We start from the raw sequence: 8,370 nt of genomic DNA, 5'->3' as shown, positions 1-8,370 counted from the left end.
AGATGTAGATGATCATATAGTTGATGTAGATGATCATATAGTAGATGTAGATGATCATATAGTAGATGTAGATGATCATATAGTAGATGTAGATGATCATATAGTAGATGTAGATGATCATATAGTAGATGTAGATGATCATATAGTAGATGTAGATGATCATATAGTAGATGTAGATGATCATATAGTAGATGTAGATGATCATATAGTAGATGTAGATGATCATATAGTAGATGTAGATGATCATATAGTAGATGTAGATGATCATATAGTAGATGTAGATGATCATATAGTAGATGTAGATGATCATATAGTAGATGTAGATGATCATATAGTAGATGTAGATGATCATATAGTAGATGTAGATGATCATATAGTAGATGTAGATGATCATATAGTAGATGTAGATGATCATATAGTAGATGTAGATGATCATATAGTAGATGTAGATGATCATATAGTAGATGTAGATGATCATATAGTAATGTAGATGATCATATAGTAGATGTAGATGATCATATAGTAGATGTAGATGATCATATAGTAGATGTAGATGATCATATAGTAGATGTAGATGATCATATAGTAGATGTAGATGATCATATAGTAGATGTAGATGATCATATAGTAGATGTAGATGATCATATAGTAGATGTAGATGATCATATAGTAGATGTAGATGATCATATAGTAGATGTAGATGATCATATAGTAGATGTAGATGATCATATAGTAGATGTAGATGATCATATAGTAGATGTAGATGATCATATAGTAGATGTAGATGATCATATAGTAGATGTAGATGATCATATAGTAGATGTAGATGATCATATAGTAGATGTAGATGATCATATAGTAGATGTAGATGATCATATAGTAGATGTAGATGATCATATAGTTGATGTAGATGATCATATAGTAGATGTAGATGATCATATAGTAGATGTAGATGATCATATAGTAGATGTAGATGATCATATAGTAGATGTAGATGATCATATAGTTGATGTAGATGATCATATAGTAGATGTAGATGATCATATAGTAGATGTAGATGATCATATAGTAGATGTAGATGATCATATAGTAGATGTAGATGATCATATAGTTGATGTAGATGATCATATAGTAGATGTAGATGATCATATAGTAGATGTAGATGATCATATAGTAGATGTAGATGATCATATAGTAGATGTAGATGATCATATAGTAGATGTAGATGATCATATAGTAGATGTAGATGATCATATAGTAGATGTAGATGATCATATAGTAGATGTAGATGATCATATAGTAGATGTAGATGATCATATAGTTGATGTAGATGATCATATAGTAGATGTAGATGATCATATAGTAGATGTAGATGATCATATAGTAGATGTAGATGATCATATAGTTGATGTAGATGATAATATAGTAGATGTAGATGATCATATAGTAGATGTAGATGATCATATAGTAGATGTAGATGATCATATAGTAGATGTAGATGATCATATAGTAGATGTAGATGATCATATAGTAGATGTAGATGATCATATAGTAGATGTAGATGATCATATAGTAGATGTAGATGATCATATAGTAGATGTAGATGATCATATAGTAGATGTAGATGATCATATAGTTGATGTAGATGATTCATATAGTAGATGTAGATGATCATATAGTAGATGTAGATGATCATATAGTAGATGTAGATGATCATATAGTAGATGTAGATGATCATATAGTAGATGTAGATGATCATATAGTTGATGTAGATGATCATATAGTAGATGTAGATGATCATATAGTAGATGTAGATGATCATATAGTAGATGTAGATGATCATATAGTAGATGTAGATGATCATATAGTAGATGTAGATGATCATATAGTAGATGTAGATGATCATATAGTTGATGTAGATGATCATATAGTAGATGTAGATGATCATATAGTAGATGTAGATGATCATATAGTAGATGTAGATGATCATATAGTAGATGTAGATGATCATATAGTAGATGTAGATGATCATATAGTAGATGTAGATGATCATATAGTAGATGTAGATGATCATATAGTAGATGTAGATGATCATATAGTAGATGTAGATGATCATATAGTAGATGTAGATGATCATATAGTAGATGTAGATGATCATATAGTAGATGTAGATGATCATATAGTAGATGTAGATGATCATATAGTAGATGTAGATGATCATATAGTAGATGTAGATGATCATATAGTAGATGTAGATGATCATATAGTAGATGTAGATGATCATATAGTAGATGTAGATGATCATATAGTAGATGTAGATGATCATATAGTAGATGTAGATGATCATATAGTAGATGTAGATGATCATATAGTTGATGTAGATGATCATATAGTAGATGTAGATGATAATATAGTAGATGTAGATGATCATATAGTAGATGTAGATGATCATATAGTAGATGTAGATGATCATATAGTAGATGTAGATGATCATATAGTTGATGTAGATGATCATATAGTAGATGTAGATGATCATATAGTAGATGTAGATGATCATATAGTAGATGTAGATGATCATATAGTAGATGTAGATGATCATATAGTTGATGTAGATGATCATATAGCAGATGTAGATGATCATATAGTAGATGTAGATGATCATATAGTAGATGTAGATGATCATATAGTAGATGTAGATGATCATATAGTTGATGTAGATGATCATATAGCAGATGTAGATGATCATATAGTAGATGTAGATGATCATATAGTAGATGTAGATGATCATATAGTAGATGTAGATGATCATATAGTAGATGTAGATGATCCTAGTAGATGTAGATGATCATATAGTAGATGTAGATGATCATATAGTAGATGTAGATGATCATATAGTAGATGTAGATGATCATATAGTAGATGTAGATGATCATATAGTAGATGTAGATGATCATATAGTAGATGTAGATGATCATATAGTAGATGTAGATGATCATATAGTAGATGTAGATGATCATATAGTAGATGTAGATGATCATATAGTAGATGTAGATGATCATATAGTAGATGTAGATGATCATATAGTAGATGTAGATGATCATATAGTAGATGTAGATGATCATATAGTAGATGTAGATGATCATATAGTTGATGTAGATGATCATATAGTAGATGTAGATGATCATATAGTAGATGTAGATGATCATATAGTAGATGTAGATGATCATATAGTAGATGTAGATGATCATATAGTAGATGTAGATGATCATATAGTAGATGTAGATGATCATATAGTAGATGTAGATGATAATATAGTAGATGTAGATGATCATATAGTAGATGTAGATGATCATATAGTAGATGTAGATGATCATATAGTATATGTAGATGATCATATAGTTGATGTGGATGATCATATAGTAGATGTAGATTATAATATACTAGATGTAGATGATCATATAGTAGATGTAGATGATCATATAGCAGATGTAGATGATCATATAGTAGATGTAGATGATCATATAGTTGATGTAGATGATCATATAGTAGATGTAGATGATCATATAGTAGATGTAGATGATCATATAGTTGATGTAGATGATCATATAGTAGATGTAGATTATAATATAGTAGATGTAGATGATCATATAGTAGATGTAGATGATCATATAGTAGATGTAGATGATCATATAGTAGATGTAGATGATCATATAGTAGATGTAGATGATCATATATCAGATGTAGATGATCATATAGTAGATGTAGATGATCATATAGTAGATGTAGATGATCATATAGTAGATGTAGATGATCATATAGTAGATGTAGATGATCATATAGTAGATGTAGATGATCATATAGTTGATGTAGATGATCATATAGTAGATGTAGATGATCATATAGTAGATGTAGATGATCATATAGTAGATGTAGATGATCATATAGTAGATGTAGATGATAATATAGTAGATGTAGATGATCATATAGTAGATGTAGATGATCATATAGTAGATGTAGATGATCATATAGTAGATGTAGATGATCATATAGTAGATGTAGATGATCATATAGTAGATGTAGATGATCATATAGTAGATGTAGATGATCATATAGTAGATGTAGATGATCATATAGTAGATGTAGATGATCATATAGTAGATGTAGATGATCATATAGTAGATGTAGATGATAATATAGTAGATGTAGATGATCATATAGTAGATGTAGATGATCATATAGTAGATGTAGATGATCATATAGTAGATGTAGATGATCATATAGTAGATGTAGATGATCATATAGTAGATGTAGATGCCCATATCGGCTGTTCAGATTGACTTTACAAAAGAGAAGTGTAGGATACTTCTCTTGTTGCCTTACTTGTATTTTGACTTTATTAAATGTATTTATATTATCATTTGGTGCAGCCGGGCCGGAGCAGGAGGGGATAGAAAGAGAGAAAAAGGAAGACAGAGGGGGGAATTGTGGGGACAAGAGGGGGATTAGACAGAGAGACAAAAACAACACTAACAAGACTTTTTATAATCGTATTACTTTTAACAAGTTAAAAAGTGCTTTATTTTAAGATGGCCACCACTCTGTTTCTGTTTGGTTTATAGATTCATGATAGGCTTTCAGGCTCACCAGCGCCCCCTCAGGACAGGAGGTGAATAGCATCAACCACATCATATGTAAGCTCATCCTTTGTTTTGGAGTGGTCGCAGCACTTTTAGCTAAACTATTTCACTTTTAAAAATGTGTCGTGCGTCAAATAAGACATTTTATAATCTTATTACTTAAAAAGTTAAAAAAGGTTTATTTTTTATTTTTTATTGTGCAAACCATAGACATCTTATAAGTAGACGCAGCATCGAGCGCTACTTCCTACAGGCGCTGACGAGACGCAGGGCCGCCATCTTGGAGTGGTGATCCGCTCCACTCAGTGCAATTCATTTGTCAGGAGCAATGAACTGTCAGCGCATTTAATTCATCTTACCTCACTGAATACCACTAATTTTCACACGCTTTTTTTGTCATACGTGTAGCTATGATGAAGCAGTGGTCCCCAACCTTTTTGTAGCTGTGGACCGCTTGAAAATGTGTCCCACAGACCGGGGTGGAGGATGATTTTTTTTTTTTTTTTTTTTTTTTCATAAAGAAATACAATCATGTGTGCTTACGGACTGTATCCCTACAGACTGTATTGATGTATATTGATATATAATGTATATATTGTGTTTTTTATGTTGATTTCATAAAAAAATTAATAAAAATTAAAAAAATTGAAAAAACAATTTTTAATTTCTTGTGCGGCCCGGTACCAGTGGTTGGGGACCACTGTGATAAAGGACACATGTGTCATGTCTGGGATCATGTTTTGTTTAAGTTATGTTCTGTTTGGTTTTTGGACTCTTTTTAATTCCTGTTTACGCTCTCTTGTTTGGTCACCATAGCAACCCATTAGTTTCACCTGTTTCCCGTTTTGCACTCGCGCACCTGTTGTCAATCATGTCTGTATTATTTAAACCGATAGTTGCCAGGAAGTCGGCCTGGCGACATTACCTCTGCTCACTTCATGCCAAGATTACCCTCTACTAACTCTGCTACCTTTGTTCCATGCACGTTTTTCATGCCACAGTAAGTGTTGTATATTTCATGTTCATAGTTTTTGCCTTTGTGCAAGTCTTTTGTTTTCATTAGCCAAGTTTGTACTTCCGCCCTCGTGCGCGCTTTTCGTTTGTTCCTTTTGTTAGTGTTTAAATCAATATGTCCTTACCTTCACGCCTTGCCCGCTCCAACTTTCCTTTGCATTCCGGGAAAACAAACCCCAAAGTCCACGCATTTCAAACATGTTTTATTATTCATAGTTTGCCTAACAGTAATAGAATATTCTTATATGCTATAAGTGACCAGACGTCCGAGATCAAAACTGGGAATATAATCCCAGAGAAGGGGGAAAAAAACGGTCAGCTATTTTTAAATTGAAGAAACAATATGATGAGGTTATATATACATGCTACATAAACAATGTATGAATACATTAGATATCTATATATCTTATAGACTGTATCTCTGTTGCTGCAGCAGCAGAGAGTTTATTCTGTCTTGACACTTTGTATTGATATTTTCTATTACATTCTTACTTCCCTTAAATGATCATGTTAACAGTCATTGTTTTATATGTATTTTTTATGTATATCGGTTTGGATAAAAGCGTCTGCCAAATACTTAAAAATAAACATGTATAAACACCTGAAAGTCTATATATCAGCTAAAACCTGTTTCACTGGATTCAGAATAAAACCAAATTCTGTCTTACCCAACAATGTTACTATTTGAATATTGTTACTTGAAGACTTATTCCTGGTTACAATTATACTGTTAAGAAAGTATTGTCTTATACTTTGCATAAAATAAGAATGCATCATAGTCAGTGGCGGCTACGACTTCAGTACTATTGAAGATCTTTGCTCCTTCTCGACTCTGTGCTAATATTCTTTTCACAAAATACAACCAATAGTATGTTAATGTTAAATCTTACTTGTGGAAAGTAATCCCCCGATTCCTATTTTCAACAGTCATCTCATTTGAGCAGAAAAACGCTGAAAACCATCTTTGTTTTCTACCTGTCAACTGTCAGTTTAGGCTGCTCGCCGGCTCCTCATCACCACTTCAAGATGGCGGCCCAATTTCTCGCGTCACAGCAGCCAATGCTGCTTCTACTTACAAGATGTCTATGGTGCAAACTCCATTTGATCAAAGATAGCCGCCACTCTGTTTATGTTTGGTTTATAAAATCATGATAGGCTTGTCAGGCTCACCAGCGCCCCCTCAGGACAGGAGGTAAATAGCATCCACCACATCATAATGCGTGCTCATCCTCTGTTTTGAGGCTAAATGCTAATGTTATAGGTAGCTATTGGTTTAAAAACAACCTTTCAGCTGGCTAGCAATCCACCAGCACGTTTAGTCCTCCTAGGCCTGTTCCAAAATAGCTGTGCTTGTTCTAAAAGCCAGACAACAACAGGAAAAAAATGGGTCATATCCCCCCTTTTGTTTGTCTCCGACTGAGTGTGTGTCTCCAAGATTGTTGTGTGCTTCATCCGCATGATATCACATAAAACAACCCTAGCTATGTTAGCCACATGCTAACATTACGCTCACATTTTCACAGCGGCACAATGCCAGGCTAGCCTATTCGCCGGAGGACAAAGAAAATGATCAAACAGCTCCCAACGTCTGTAGCTGATTGACGAGTGAGTGTTGCAGGGATGTGTTTTAAGATGCGTAGCAAAGCCTGCTTTGGTGCAAAGCTCCACATTTAGCGGTGTGCAAAGTGTGGCCTGGGGGGCTAATTTCGGCCCGCAGCTCGTTTTTTTGTTGGCTCTCGGACAGATTCTATACATGAAAAGGAATCTGTTATTAATGAGAGATGTTATTAGTAGTGATGTCTAACAATTGATTGTTTAAAATCCGATTAATCACACTTTTGAATTTGGATTAATGACGATTAATCACACTTTTGAATTTGGATTAATCACGATTAATCACACTTTTGATTTTGTATTAATCACGATTAATCACACTTTTAAATTTGGATTAATCACAATTAATCACACTTTTGAATTTGGATTAATCACAATTAATCACACATTTGAATTTGGATTAATCACGATTAATCAAACTTTTGAATTTGGTTTAATCACACTTTTGAATTTAAATTAATCCTGATTAATCACACTTTTGAATTTGGATTAATCACGATTAATCACACTTTTGAATTTGGATTAATCACAATTAATCACACTTTTGAATTTGGATTAATCACGATTAATCATACTTTTGAATTTGGATTAATCACACTTTTGAATTTGGATTAATCCCGATTAATCACACTTTTGAATTTAGATTATTCACGATTAATCACACTTTTGCATTTGGATTAATCACGATTAATCACACTTTTGAATTTGGATTAATCACACTTTTGAATTTGGATTAATCACACTTTTGAATTTGGATTAATCACACTTTTTAATTTGGATTAATCACGATTCATCACACTTTTGCATTTGGATTAATCACGATTAATCACACTTTTGAATTTGTATTATTCACGATTTAATCACACTTTTGAATTTGGATTAATCACACTTTTAAATTTGGATTAATCACACTTTTGAATTTGGATTAATCCCGATTAATCACACTTTTGAATTTGGATTAGTCACGATTAATCACACTTTTGCATTTGGATTAATCACGATTAATCACACTTTTGAATTTGGATTAATCACACTTTTTAATTTGGATTAATCACACTTTTTAATTTGGATTAATCACGATTTATCACACTTTCTCATTTGGATT

This window comes from Entelurus aequoreus, linkage group LG08, assembly GCF_033978785.1.
Source record: "Entelurus aequoreus isolate RoL-2023_Sb linkage group LG08, RoL_Eaeq_v1.1, whole genome shotgun sequence".
Classification (NCBI taxonomy): domain Eukaryota; kingdom Metazoa; phylum Chordata; class Actinopteri; order Syngnathiformes; family Syngnathidae; genus Entelurus; species Entelurus aequoreus.
The sequence above is the reverse complement of the archived record's forward strand: the minus strand, read 5'-3'. Positions refer to the sequence as shown.